The sequence below is a fragment of the Monodelphis domestica genome, chromosome 7 (genome assembly GCF_027887165.1).
Source record: "Monodelphis domestica isolate mMonDom1 chromosome 7, mMonDom1.pri, whole genome shotgun sequence".
Classification (NCBI taxonomy): Eukaryota; Metazoa; Chordata; class Mammalia; order Didelphimorphia; family Didelphidae; genus Monodelphis; species Monodelphis domestica.
In genome coordinates this window covers 207,901,575-207,916,624 of record NC_077233.1, presented here as the reverse complement: position 1 = coordinate 207,916,624, position 15,050 = coordinate 207,901,575, and positions in this window count along the sequence as shown.

Sequence of the window (15,050 nt, the reverse complement as noted above, 5' to 3'; positions counted from 1 at the left end):
ATTTCCAAACATTATTGATTGGAAACAAAGATCATTTTCTTTTCTTCCCTCCCCCCCTCCCACCACCTCTCCCATAGCCCATGCGCAATTCCACTGGGTATCACATGTGTTCTTGATTCAAACCCATTTCCATGTTGTTGGTATTTGCATTAGAGTGTTCATTTAGAGTCTCTCCTCAGTCATATCCCCTCCACCCCTGTAGTCAAGCAGTTGCTTTTCATCGGTATTTTTACTCCCACAGTTTATCTTCTGCTTGTGGATAGTGTTTTTTAGATCCCTGCAGATTGTTCAGAGACATTGCATTGCCACTAATGGAGAGGTCCATTAAATTTTATTGTGCCACAGTGTATCAGTCTTTGTGTACAATGTTTTCCTGGTTCTGCTCCTTTCGCTCTGCATCACTTCCTGGAGGTTGTTCCAGTCTCCATGGAATTCCTCCACTTTATTATTCCTTTTAGCACAATAGTATTCCATCACCAACATATGCCACAATTTGTTCATCCATTCCCCAATTGAAGGGCATCTTTTTTTTCCATTTTCCAATTTTTGGCCACCACAAAGAGTGCTGCTATGAATATTCTTGTACAAGTCTTTTTCCTTATTATCTCTTTGGGGTACAAGCCCAGTAGTGCTATGGCTGGATCAAAGGGCAGACAGTCTTTTATCGCCCTTTGGGCATAGTTCCAAATTGTCCTCCAGAATGGTTGGATTAATTCACAACTCCACCAGCAATGAATTAGTGTCCCTACTTTGCCACATCCCCTCTAGCATTCATTACTTTCCATAGCTGTCATGTTAGCCAATCTTCTAGGCGTGAGGTGATACCTCAGAGTTGTTTTGATTTGCATCTCTCTGATTATAAGAGATGTAGAACACTTTTTCATGTGCTTATTAATAGTTTTGATTTCTTTGGCTAAGAACTGCCTGTTCATGTCCCTTGCCCATTTATCAATTGGAGAATGGCTTGATTTTTTGTACAATTGATTTAGCTCTTTGTAAATGTGAGTAATTAAACCTTTATCAGAGGTTTTTATGAAGATTGTTTCCCAAATTGTTGCTACCCTTCTGATTTTAGTTACATTGGTTTTGTTTGTACAAAAACTTTTTAATTTGATGTAGTCAAAATTATTTATTTTACCTTTTGTGACTCTTTCTAAGTCTTGCTTGGTTTTAAAATCTTTCCCTTCCCAAAGGTCTAACAGGTATACTATTCTGTGTTCACCTAATTTACTTATAGTTTCCTTCTTTATGTTCAAGTCATTCATCCATTCTGAATTTATCTTGGTGTAGGGTGTGAGGTGTTGATCCAAAACTAATCTCTCCCACACTGTCTTCCAATTTTCCCAGCAGTTTTTATCAAATAATGGATTTTTGTCCCAAAAGCTGGGGTCTTTGGGTTTGTCATAGACTGTCTTGCTGAGATCATTTATGCCAAGTCTATTCCACTGATCCTCCTTTCTGTCTCTTAGCCAGTACCAAATTGTTTTGATAACCACTGCTTTGTAGTATAGTTTGAGATCTGGGACGGCAAGTCCTCCTTCCTTTGCATTTTTTCCTTCTTTTTGTCAGTTGATGCCCAATAGATTTGGCTCCACCCTCTTACTTTCACCCTATGTGTATCTACCTTTCTCATATGTGTTTCTTGTAGACAGCATATGGTAGGGTTTTGGACTCTAATCCACTCTGCTATTCGCTTGCGTTTTATGGGTGAGTTCATTCCATTCACATTCAGAGTTATGATTACTAGCTGTGTATTTCCCAGCATTTTGATTTCTGCTCCTTTACTTGCCTTTTCTTCTTTCACTATTTCCTTCTAAACCAATGTTTGCTTTTGAACAGTCCCCCTTGTTCCCCCCTTATTTTACTTCCCTTTCTACTCCCCTCCCTATTTATCCCCCCCTTATTTTCCCTGTAGTCTTTCTAAAATTAACCCCCCCCGCTCCCTCCCTCTCTTGTACTGCTTCCCTCCCCACCAGACCGTTTGTTACCTTTCTTCTCCCCTATAGGGTGCAAATCTATTCTCTGCCCCCAATGGATTGGATTGTTTTTTCCTCTTTGAGTCACTTTCAAAGCACGTAAAAGTTGAGTATTTCCTGTCTCTGACCTCTTTACCCTTCCAGTGTATTGATGTTCTCCCCCCTCCCACCATGAGCTTCTTTATGACATATAAATTTACCCCCATTTGTTTCTTTTCCCATTTCTTTTAATATTAACCTATTTTTAAGCTCTAGTTTTATATATATATATATGCATACTCATGCGTATGTATTTTTGCATGCATATATCTATATACCTATTTATGTCTTGTCCTTTCATCCTATACAGTTTGTCGCTGTTCCCTCTAAGTATACTTCTTTTTGCTGCCCAGCTAATAACAACAGTTTTTAAGAGTTACCAATGACCTCTTTTCTTATAGGGATACATATCATTTTAACTTATTGAGTCTCTTAAAAAAATTTTTTTTGTTTTTCTTTTTTCCCCTCTTTTTAAATTACCTTTTGATGATTCTCTTGAGTTCTGTGCTTGAACATCAAATTTTCTGTTCAGGTCTGGTCTTTTCTTTATGAATTCTTGAAATTCTTCTATTTTGTTGAATGATCATACTTTCCCCTGTAAGAATATAGTCAGTTTTGCTGGGTAGTTGATTCTTGGTTGTAGACCTAGTTCCCTTGCTTTCCGGAATATTGTATTCCATGCCTTTCTTTTTTTCAGTGTGGATGCAGCCAGATCCTGAGTTATCCTCACTGTGGTTCCTTGGTATCTGAATGACTTCTTCTTGGCAGCTTGTAATATCTTTTCTTTGGTTTTATAGTTCTTGAATTTGGCTATAACATTCCTGGGTGTTGTCAGTTGGGGATTAAGTACAGGAGGTGATCTGTGGATTCTATCAATCTCCACTTTTCCCTCTTGTTCAAGGATTTTGGGACAATTTTCTTTAATAATTTCCTGTAATATAATGTCCAGGCTTTTTCTTTTGTCATGGTCTTCTGGTAGGCCAATAATTCTTAAATTGTCTCTCCTTGAACGATTTTCTAAATCCTCTGTTTTGTGAATGAGATGCTTCATATTTTCCTCAATTTTTTCATTCTTTTGGTTTTGTTTTATAGTGTCTTGCTGCCTTGTGAGGTTGCTCGATTCAAGTTGTTGTATTCTGGTTCTTAAAGACTGGATTTCATCCTTAGTTTTTTGGTCATCCTTTTCCTTTTGGTCAGATTTTCTTTGGAGGTCATCTTTCATCTTCTTCACCTCATCTTTCATCTGTTTTGCCTCATCTTTCATCTCCTTTGCCTCATTTTCCAGCTGGTTGATTTTGGCTTTCAAGACACTATTTTCTGTTTCCAGATGACTTATCTTAGTTTTTAAGTTCTTTTCCCAATTGTCTTCAGCCTCTCTTAATTGTGTTTTGAATTGCATTTTGAGTTCTTCCAAAGCCTGTATCCAATTTGCTGGGATTTCTGATTTTTTCTTTGCTGGGTCCTCCCCTTCTGTTTCATTTGCTCTTTGCTCATTACCTGTGCAGAAGCTATCTATTGTAATTTCTTTCTTCTTTTTCTGTTGTTTGCTCGAGTTTACCCCTTCTTTGCTCCCCATATTTGGCTGTGCTCTTGCTCCTCTCATTTTGTTTTGGTTTTGGGGCTCTCAGTCTCTCCTCTTGGAGCTTTGTCAGATCTCTTGGTACAGTCTCTAGGGGAGGAATGTTAGCTTCCCTGTCCTCTGGAGGCTTTTGATTGGATTGAGTTTAATTGGGTTGGGCTGTATGTGGTATGAAGCACTGAGGCTCTGAAGACTCCTGGAAGGCTGGGCCACCCAGGCTCTCTCCAGTTCTCTCTAGCTGCTTCTCCACTGTCCGAAAGTGCCTTTGCCTGCCTCCCTAAACTCTGAGGAGTTCTGATGGGATTAGTTCAACTGGATTGGTCTGGATGTGCCTGAGGCAAGGGTGAGACTGGAGCCCGATGGAGGGACCCAGCCATGGCCCGTTTCTCCCTGGCTTCCTCCCCACTGTCCAAGCTAGATGCTCTGAGCCCGGCGCCCCACTGCTCCCAAGGTAGACCCTGCAAACCAGCACCTTTGCCCACTCAGAGGTTCCTGCTGCTGCTGGGGGCTCAGCCCTCTGGGTTGTGGGGGAGGGGTCCTAGGACCTTCGCTTTGCCTTCCCCTTAGCCCTGAGTATTCTCGGATTCTGGCTTCTGGGGGGGGCGTACCTTTTGATTTGAGTCCAGAAGGAGGGTTCCCTGCTTCTGTCCTGTTGTTCAGATTGAATTTCGGTGCCCTAGGAGCATTCAGTCTGTATCAGTAAGGAAGGGTCTTCCACGAGGTCTGAACTTTTGCTGCTTACTCCCTAATCAGACCATTCTTTAGAAGATCTGATTTAGCTATTTCCTGATCAATAACAATGGAGATACTTGGAATAACAGAATCAGCTTGGAAAACCCACATTCTCCACCCTACTTAGTTTAACAAGATTTTGAAAGGTCTGCATCAAACTCAAGATTCAATTATTTGAGGAGATGGCCTTCAACAAACATATGCAAAAAAAGGACAGACCTCTGGGCTGTGATGTGTAGTGAAAAGTGATGTAAAAACATCCATATAAGGCACATCAGTGTCTGCCTCTCTCTCTTTCCCTGGAGAGACAACTCTGGCTGGCAGTGTGCTAAGTGTTCCGACATCTTGGAGTGTTGGATGATGAGTTTGCCCTGGAGCTGATTTCAGGTTCGGGCATCTTAGCTAAGCCTCTTTGGAGGTCAAGCTGATTCTTTCCTCCGTCACATTCAAACCCTTACTTTCTAGATCTCCTATCTTCCTGCTGTTACAAGGGAATCACTTTAAAAGACTGATATATATTAATTTAAGGTCGCCAAGGAATCAGCTATGTAATTCCTAAATGAAAAACTCAAGTCAGCCGTCAGCCTTTTTTGGTGTTTAATTACAATAGGAGCAAGAAAGGAATTAGAGATATATATAGAGAGAGAAAGGGGAGAGAAGGGAATAGGGCTTAAATACCCCTTCTGTTTAGGCTGGGCCAAAAGGCCCAAGCCCTTAGATAGCTGGGGCAAAGAAAAGAGATCAGTCCCTTTCACTCACGTGTCCAAAATGGAGAAACAGTCTCAGAGGCCCCCACCTTCAGCTTCCTTCAGAGCAAGCTTCCCCCGAGCCCAGGAACAACCCACCAAAAACTCAACCACCTCCCCCTCGAGTCTCCAGACCCTCCTATCTTTAAGGACACCATCCAAGTTGCCTCCCCTCAGTCCTCACATCTACCAATCACTCTTCATCAATTTCCCTGTCAATGGAGGCTCTCGCTTAACCCAGGACCGCCCAGAGGTTTCTGGCTTTTGCACATGTCTGTTGAAGGTCATATTTTTCAAATGATTAAATCTTTACTCTTTTGTTACAGCCCTTTCTAAATCCTGTTAACTTGAGTATGGTAGAGATTGGAATAATTAAATTTTGATCTAGGCTGCAGCCCTTACTCAATCCTATTAGGACTGAATAGGGTGGAGATTTATTCCAAGTATCTCCATTGTATCAATTCTAAAATCAATCAAGACTCAAAGAAATTCCTGTTCTATGCTTAAGCATAGGTCAAAGTCCTTTCCATTGTTCAGCAAAGGGTTTCTGTCCTAAAGTAATCTTAAGAAGGGAAGAGAAGGAACCTCCCATGCCAATGGAGTTCCCATTCCAATAGACTATCAGTAAGAAATTTTCCAAGTATGAAATATCCCAATGGTGAAATTTTCAACAATTATAAGTCTAAGGAAATTTGAGGTTTACACTGCCCGGTATTAGCCCCTTCTTTCCTCCTTCTTCTTAAAATCTTCTCTTCTATATCAATTAAATCACCATAAAATTTGGCAGCTGACTTGGGTATTTTATTATTGGGGATTCACCCTTTACAATGGGGGGGGGGGGGAGAAAGGAAGGGAAAGGGAGGGAGGGAGGGAGAGAGAGGGAGATGGAAAAGAGATTCAGGGCTTGGTAGATTTGGGAGTGGGGAAGTAGAATACTTAGCAGGGAGTGAAAAAGAGACAAGTCAATGACAGAAGTAATTATGGAGTCAAAGCTAGGGCTAGACTTGGTTCCTGGTTTAAATTCAGTAGATATATATTAAATACGTATGGGCACATCTCTGCACAAGGAAGGGGATACAAAGATTTTAAAAATTACCCAGTTTTTGCCTTCAAGGGGATTTCATAGAGAGTCAGTTAGGAAGAAAATGACATGTACAGAAATAAGTATGTTTATAAGGAAGGATGTGATAAGTGGGAGGGGGAAAAGCTATACAAAGTACAATAGAATAATATGAGAAGATGATTTTCATCTTAAGCATGGGGTGGAATCAGAGAAATCTTCTTGGCAGAGGTGACATGAGCTGAGGCTTGAAGGAAAGGAAAAGGATTTCATCTGGTGGAAGTTGGAAGGGAGTATATTCTAGGCAAGGGGAACTACTAGGGTGAATGTAAGGATGCTGGTGGGAGCAGAACACAGTTTGGGAACTAGCCATTTTACCTGGAACAATGACATACCCTTTCAAATACGTCTAAGTTGTTTCTTCTTTTATCTTTTCCTTTTTAAACCCTTCCTTTCTGTTTTAGTAATAACTCTAAGACAGAAGGACAGGAGCTAGGTGATTGGAATTAAGTGACTTGCCCAAGGTCACATAGCTAGGCCAGATTTCAACCCAGGTCCTCCCCACTTGGGGCCTAGTGCTCTGTCCCCTGTGCTACCCAGCTCCCTTCCTAAGACTTTTCCATTGTAAATTCAATGAAACTACAAAACTTCAAGCATTCTCTCTTTTGTCCTGCTCTAATAGAGGGCTGATACCCAAGGGGCCAGAAAGGGACTTGTGAATCCTATAGAACAGAATGTTTTCTCAAATAGCAATTATGATGTTCATTACAGGACACCCTTTTATAAAGTATACCTTAAACCTCCATAAGAGTCCATTGAATACCTAATCTGTGCAAAGTCTATTAATAGTGCCAGCCTTAAACCCAACTGTATACGATATCCTGACAGAGACATTAATGGCCTTTTTTTTTTTTAAACCAGAGACAAGAAACAATTTGGAGGCATAAGAAGTAATATTAGTGTGGCCAAGATTGGCATGGGTTGTGGAATTTGAAGAACTTTTAAGAAAAAAGTGGAGGAGGGGCAGCTAGGTAGTTCAGTGGATTGAGAGTCAGGCCCAGAGATGGGAGGTCATGAGTTCAAATCTGGCCTCAGCCACTTCCTAACTGTGTGACCCTGGGCAAGTCACTTAAGCCCCTTACCACTCTTTTACCTTGGAACCAATACAAAGAAGAGAGAGGGGGAGGAGGGAGGGAGGGAGGGAAGGAGAAAGAAAGAAAAAGGAAGGAAGGAAGGAAGGAAGGAAGGAAGGAAGGAAGGAAGGAAGGAAGGAAGGAAGAAAGAAAGAAAGAAAGAAAGAAAGAAAGAAAGAAAGAAAGAAAGAAAGAAAGAAAGAAAGAAAGAAAGAAAGAAAGAAAGAAAGAAAGGAAGGAAGGAAGGAAGGAAGGAAGGAAGGAAGGAAGGAAGGAAGGAAGGAAGGAAGGAAGGAAGGAAGGAAGGAAGAAAGAAAGAAAGAAAGAAAGAAAGAAAGAAAGAAAGAAAGAAAGAAAGAAAGAAAGAAAGAAAGAAAGAAAGAAAGAAAGAAGTGGAGGAGCAGCCAGGTAGCACAGTGGATAGAGTGCCAGTCCTAGAGTCAGGAGGTTCTATGTTCAAATCTAGCCCCAGATACTTCCTAGCTATGTCATTTCTTGACCAAGTCACTTAACCCCAATTGCTTAGCCCTTACTGATCAATACTTTGTATCAATTCTAAGACAAAAGCTAAGGGTTTACGAAGTAGTGGTGAGTGGAAGTGAAAATGAATTACAAAATGTCAGAAAATTATTATTAAAAATTGTATCTACATGTAACCTGGAAAAAACAATTACAAAAAAGTGAAGTCTGACTAAGGATACAGTTGTGCAGGAAGAATTAATGTAGTCTTTGCCCATACAATGACAAGCAGGGAGGGAAGGCTAAGGTGGCTTTGGAGCACTGGGGCTGGCAGAGACTGGTGAAATGAGGCAGTGGGAAGAAGGGCCATGTCTCTGGATAGAGCACCCCCATATTTGGTTCCCTTATTAGCAGAGGAGTAGGAGATGGAGGTTCAGGGATGGTGGCTGCCAAGGAGAGGAAGCAACAATGCCTGGAAATGGTGCCCTGGGACAAAGCCCCCACAGCCACACAAAAGTTAGAGGTCTGTATCCTGAACTCATCCTTGTATGTTGTCATCAAGCCACATAACAGAAGTAACTAAACCCACATCACTTCCACAACATACGCTCATTGTAGCATGTGCTTAGGGCAAGGAAAGGCCTTTTATTATACTGGTGTCCAGGATGGCCCTATTGTAACACTGACCTCTGGGACAACAGGATAACCCTTTGCTGGTATTAGGTGGTGCCTTATAGACTTTCTGAATCTTGACAAAGGTGGGGAAGCCAATCTGGGGTTTCTTGCCTGATTAATCTCTAAATTCCTCTTTTGTGATAATTCCTATTTTTCTATTAAATGGATTTGGTTTGGACTAGATAAACTTTTTTCAAACCCTTTCCTTCTGTCTTAGAACTGATACTAAGCACCCATTCTAAGGCCAAAGAGTGGTAAGGGCAAGGCAATTGGGATTAAGTGACTTGCCCAAGGTCACACAGCTAGGGAGTGTCTAAGGTTGAACCCAGGGACTGGCTCTCTATTATCTGAGCCACCTAGTGGCTCTGGATTGGATAAACTCTCAAGGCCCTTCTAGCTCTAACTTCTGTGTTTTTATGGGAGGTTTTGTTTCTGATTTTTGGTTGGTTGTTTGCTTAGAGTTGTTCCCCACCTGCAGCTAGCTGAATCTGGAAGAAGTGGCTAGTTGCCACCACTTGTCTTCTCTCTAAGCTAACCACAATACAGCATCAAGCTGAATTTACTGCAAAAACTTATGTAGGGGGCAGCTGGGTAGCTCAGTGGATTGAGAGCCAGTCCTAGAGATGGGAGGTCCTAGGTTCAAATCTGACCTCAGACACTTCCCAGCTGTGTGACCCTGGGCAAGTCACTTGACCCCCATTGCCTAGCCCTTACCACTCTTCTGCCTTGGAGCCAATACACAGTATTGACTCCAAGATGGAAGGTAAGGGTTTAAAAAAAAAAACTTATGTAAATAATTTCTTCCTTTCAGAACATAATTTCCCCAGCTAGAACATGATGGGGCTTTGATGGTTGACCTGTGAGGCCCCTTCTAGCGCTGACATCTTGGACTTCATGATTGTATCCCTCTTCTGGGTTGCCCCTCACTTTCTCCCGCCCCTTCAGTGGGTGGCAGGTGACCACAGGCTCACAGAATGTGAAGGCTGAGAAATGAAGCTTATCGTTTGCTCTAGTAACCCAGTCCTGAGCTTTCACAGCGAAGGGGTTCTCATATAGCCCTCACACACCATGTGCAACCAGGGAAGGCTTCGTAGAGGCCATGATTCATGGTCTGGAAGGAAAGGCTGTTGGGACAACGGAATCCTAAGTTTGAAGCTAGAAGGGAGCTCCCAGATCATCCAGTCCAGTTCTTTCCATTTCCAGGTGAGGAAACAGATTCAGAGGGCTAAAGCTTGCCCCAAAGTGTAGTTAAGTTATAGAGTTCTTCTGACCTGAAATCTAGGTGACCCTTTCTACTGGAGTCTCTCTTGCATATGTCCTTGCTGCTGTCCTGGAAGGTTGGTGAAAGGTTCCTGGGTAATGGGAACTGAGCGATGGATGTCGGGGTCCTGGGAGAGGAGCTAGGGCTGGGAGACAAGATGCCCAAGTCCTGCATAGGAAGCAGATTCTGAGCAACAGAATACTTGGCATGGTGGAATGGTCAATGGGACAAGACGCCTGGATCCCAAGAGAGAAGATCGAGCTAGACAACAGGATGTCTGAGTTCTGATGGGAGACAAGGCACATTTTTAACTTAAGTTTCTTAGGTAAGTGAACAGAAAAGAATCCATAGAGGAATCTGAAGGGTACAATATAATAGCCCAGGGCAGTAGTAGCGTCTTTGTTTTGTTTTGTTTAAACCCTTACCTTCTGTCTTAGAATTGATAGTAATTATTGGCCCCAAAGCAGAAGGGCTAGGCAAAGGAGAATAAGTGACTCTCCCAGGGTCACCCAGCTAGTTAGTGTTTGGGGTCAAACTTGAACTCAGAACCTTGTCTCTAAACCTGACTATCTATCCACTGAGCCACCCAGCTGCCCAAGTTCTGATGGGAGGCACATTTTAAATTTAAGTTTCTTAGGTAAGTGAGCAGGAAAGAGTCTATGGAGGAATTTGAGGGGTGCAGCACATAGTAGCATCTTTGAATTAGATCTGTTAAGGGAGTCAGGATGCTGGGTTTGGGTAAAGAAGCTGGGCTGATGTCACTGTTTGCCCGGTCATGATACACGAGTTCATGAGGATGTTGCAACCTTTCGCCTAGGGGAGATGGGCAAAGACTTGCTAATCTGTTTCCTTTTATGGCCCCAATCTAGTAATACTCCTACTCAGACCCAGGCATCTGAGGCTTAGTCTTTTGCCTCTGCCATTAAACTGCTGTGAACCCTCTCTTAAAATCCTGTCTCCCCAACATTTTCCTCTTTCCCTACAGAGAGGAGATAGAACTCTGGACCTGTAATCAAGAGGACCTGAGTTCAAATCTGACCTCAGACCTACTATGTGATCTTGGACAAATCACTTTAAACTGTCTACCATGGTTTCCCCATATCTAAAATGGAAATAATAGCACCCACTTCCTAGTACTGTAAGGATCTAATGAGACATTTGTAAGGCACTTAGCCCAGTGCCTGGCACATAGTAAGCACTTAATAAATACTTGTTTCTTTCCTTCATTCTCTGGTCATGTTCTCAATACTTCATCCACTCAAGGATCTTCTTCTTTTTTTTTTTAATCTTTACCTTCCATCTTAAGTTTCAATCCTATGTGTTGGGTCCAAGGCAAAAGAGCCGTAAGGGTAGCTGAGGGGAGTTAAGTGACTTACCCAGGATCACACTGATAGGATGTATCTGAGTCTAAATTTTAACCTAGGACCTCCAGTCTAGGCCTGGCTCTCTATCCACTGAGCTACCTAGCTATACCCCCACTCAAAGATCTTGACCCACAATTCCTGTCCCCACATTTTTCTCAATTCTCTAGGTGGCATAGAATTAGAGCTAGAAGGGATCATCTAGTTCAGTACTTTTATTTTACAGATTAGAAAACTGAGGCTAAGATGGGAAGTATCACATAGCTCTGTTCTGAGGATTGAGACAGAGGTTCTTTGCCTCACTCCCAAGCCAATGCTTTCTCCCTTAAGTCAGACTGTGATCTCTGCCTAATATATAGGTGGGGTTTCTTCCCCTCTCAGGACCCAGGGGTCCCCCACTCCCTTCCTTTCCCATTTCTCTCTTCTTAGCATTCCCTTCTCCTCTGAAATGGTGGGGGAGGGCATTGATATTGCCACAAACGAAGGGGTAACTTCCTTGATGATAGCTCCTGCCCTCTGACCCAGTGGCACCTGGACCCTCTGCCTGGATCCCTTGAAGGGTGGGCAGCTTTGGCCCCCCATCCTTGTCTCTTGGAAGGCTGAGCCAACAGCCATCTTCAGGATGGATCAGAGGCTTTTGCTGGTAGTTCTGCAATGGAAGTGGCAGCTTCTGTAGCCCCCAGCACTCAGAATAACTGTTGGGTAAGGAGCAGAGCTGGGCTCTCAGCCAGGATCAGCTGGAGAGATGCAGGTGCCCCTGGCTAGCTCCAGCTCAGAGGCTGCCAACTCCTGAAGCAGAGAAATCTCCTGGGGATAAGGAGGGCTTTATTGTTGCTGCTGATCCTCCAGGTGAGCACTGGGGGAATGGCTTGGGGTTCCAAAGAAACCAGACTTTAGGGTCCAGGCTCACCTGATTTGAGCAAAACCCCCACACCCCCCATCAGAGGTACTTCTGCCCCCTGGCTTTGTGAATCCACTAGATTTTCCTCTGAGGCTCTGCCCTGGAGAGCTGCACATGGTTAGAGGAGGACTGTGAGGAGTCTGGCCACAAAAGACAGCTGCAAGGGAACGAGCACATTCAGGGGAGCAGACACTTCCTCTCTCTACATCCCCTTGGACCAAGACTCTCCTTAACCACCCCTCTGATTTCCCAGCCTGCCCCTCACACTCAAAGCCTTTTTCCTTGACCCTCCCATTTAGACTCTGTCCCTCTGGATTGCCTTTCCTTGCCCCTGCCCCAACTCCTAAACAATCCCCAGTTCCCACCAGTTGGAGCCTAGCCCTCCCCTTAACTGCTCCTACTCAGACTCCTACCTCTCTCCAGCCATTTATTTTTTTCTAAAACCCTTACCTCGGAATCAGTGCTGTGTATGGGTTCCAAAGCAGAAGATCGGTAAGGGCTAAGCAATGGGAGTCAAGTGACTTGCTCAGGGTCACACTGCTAGAAGTGTCTCAAGGTCACATTTGAACCCAGGACCCCCTGTGTCTAGACCCTGGCTCTCAATCCATCGAGCCACCTAGCTGCCCCCTCCCCAGTTATTTGTCTGAGACCTCACTCTCTTCCTTCCAGACTCCGCAACTCCAGTCCCACTTTCTACTAGCTGAATAGTTGTCCAGGTCCTATCCCCAAAGTTCACTCCAGCTTCCCACTGGGACATCCTCCACCTTGTTACTTCCTACCAAAGCGCATTCGCTGGAATGGGCAGGAGGGTACTGGGGAATAGGAAAGACTTCATAGAAAAGGTGGGACTCAAGCTGAGCATCAAAGATTGACCAGGAAGTTTGTAAGAAAATCATTTGGAATGTAGGTTTATAGACTTGGAGCTGGAAGGGAGGTTGTCAGATCCAACCCATTTATTCTACAGCTGCAAAAGTCGAGGTAGATTCAAGGGATCAGCCCAGTAGGAGCAGAGGAAGGGAGGCAGCAGATTGTGGGCTAGCTTGCAGCATGGCTCATTCTAGTAGAGCTGGAACAAATGGGATATAATGTGTAGCAGGGGGTACGAGGTTGGAGTAGTTTGGGGACAGATTGTGTACATTTGGACACAATTAAACGCCAAACTAAGGTATCTGAAGCTGTTTTCTTTTTCCTTTTTAAACCTTGGGTTTCCCTATCACACCAAGGATGAAATTGGAGCAGCCATTCACAGTCCAATCTCCTTTACCAAGACATGGAAACTCTTTGTTTCTGACCTGTCTATTAAACCCTCCTTAGGCAGCCTGGAGCTCACTATATATCCCTTACCTTCTGTCTTAGAATTAGTACAAAGTGTTTGTTACAAGGCAGGGCAGTATTAGAGTGACTTGTCCGGGGTCACACAGGAAATGTCTGAGGCTAGATTTGAACCCAGGAACCCCAGTGTCTAGGCCTGGCTATCTACTGAGTCACCTAGCTTCCTCTTTCACGTGGATATCAGCTTATTGTACTCCTGCTCAGAACTCCCTGGATCAAAAAATCCCCTAGCCTCAGCCCCTTCTGTAGCAAGGGTTATAGGCATGTGCCAACAGTGGGCGAACCCCTCTCATTTTCTGGATGTGTGACCTTGGGCAAATTCCTTCATCCCTTTTCATTTAAAATGGAAAGATTGGGGGTAGTTGGGTAGCTCAGTGCACTGAGAGCCAGACCTAGAGATGGGAGGTCCTCGGTTAAAATCTGGCCTCAGCCACTTCCCAGCTGTGTGACCCTGGGCAAGTCACTTAACCCCCATTGCCTAGCCCTTATCACTCTTCTGCCTTGGAACCAATACACAGTATTGATTCCAAGATGGAAGGTTAAGGTGAAAAAAAAATTAAATGGAAAGATAATTCAAGATGCTCTTCTAGCTCTAAAATTTCATGATTAGCTGACATCTTTTAGGAACTAGGGAGCCACTGGAAGTTTTTGACTGAGAGGGACATAATCTGAACTGTGCAGCTGAAAGATTAGTCTAACAGTATATAGCATTGAGCTCTAAGTCTAAGAGCGTGGAGGATACTTTTACCATCGGTCCTGGGAGAAGGGACTAGCCATGGTGAGAGAGAGACCATTGATTTATTGTTCTATCCTTTGGTTCACTTCATGAGCATCCTTCAATTTAGTGGGATTTCAGAGATGTGATCAACTCTTTTATAACTATACTTTGACATATTGTCTAAGGTAGTTTATTTAATGAATGTGAATCAGTACTTATAACTGCAGCTAGGTTAAGAAGTTCTTAGTTTTATACTTAAAAGCTATAGTTCATGGGTTTCAGTATAAAATGTTGACTGAAGGGCCTGACGAGTAAGCGAGAAGCAGTGTGAGCCTAACCAGCATCCCCAGACCTCTAGCCTGAGCCTCATCACGCGTGACGGTGATGTTTAAGTACTATGGAAAGTACCCTCTGTGAACCTTTCCAGTCTACCCTCAGTGATTTCCCCTCTGGCCAAACATGGGGAGATGACCAGTCTGCCACCCATCCTATGACCCTTTAGTCAGCAAATGGGCACACACACTGTCATCTGCCTGGTCAGCAAAGACAACTTTTGCCTTGCCCGTCTTGTGACCTGGCCCTCCCAGAGTCGGGGTAGAATGATTTCTATCCTCAGAGCTCCTTCTGGAGTTCTGAGTTGTGGCTCAGGCTCAGGCTCATCCATCATTCCTTTGTTCCTGGGAACTTGAAGGAATGCTCCACCCTAGAGCCTGGTAGATGGGAGATCTAGGGGGAGATTAAATGGGAGATTAGGGGGTTCATCTTGCCCAGTAAACAACTAGGTTAAGCAAAGAATCTGTCAGAAGTAAAACTAAGTCTCTCATTAAGAAACATTCCAGAAGGACACTGCTGACTGGGCAGAACTCAATTTCTCCCCCTAGTCTTTGGGATATGGGACTTAAGTATGGGCCTGGAAACCATCACCATGGGGATGGGGATGGGTCGCGGTCGAGCTTGGACCACCTGCCTCATTAGCTAGTCACCAATTATAGATCTCTTTGGATGTCTTAGGGAGGGGCAGAATGAGCTCCCCAAACTGTATTCTGAAGCTGAGAGGATTTTCTCATCTTTGATTACT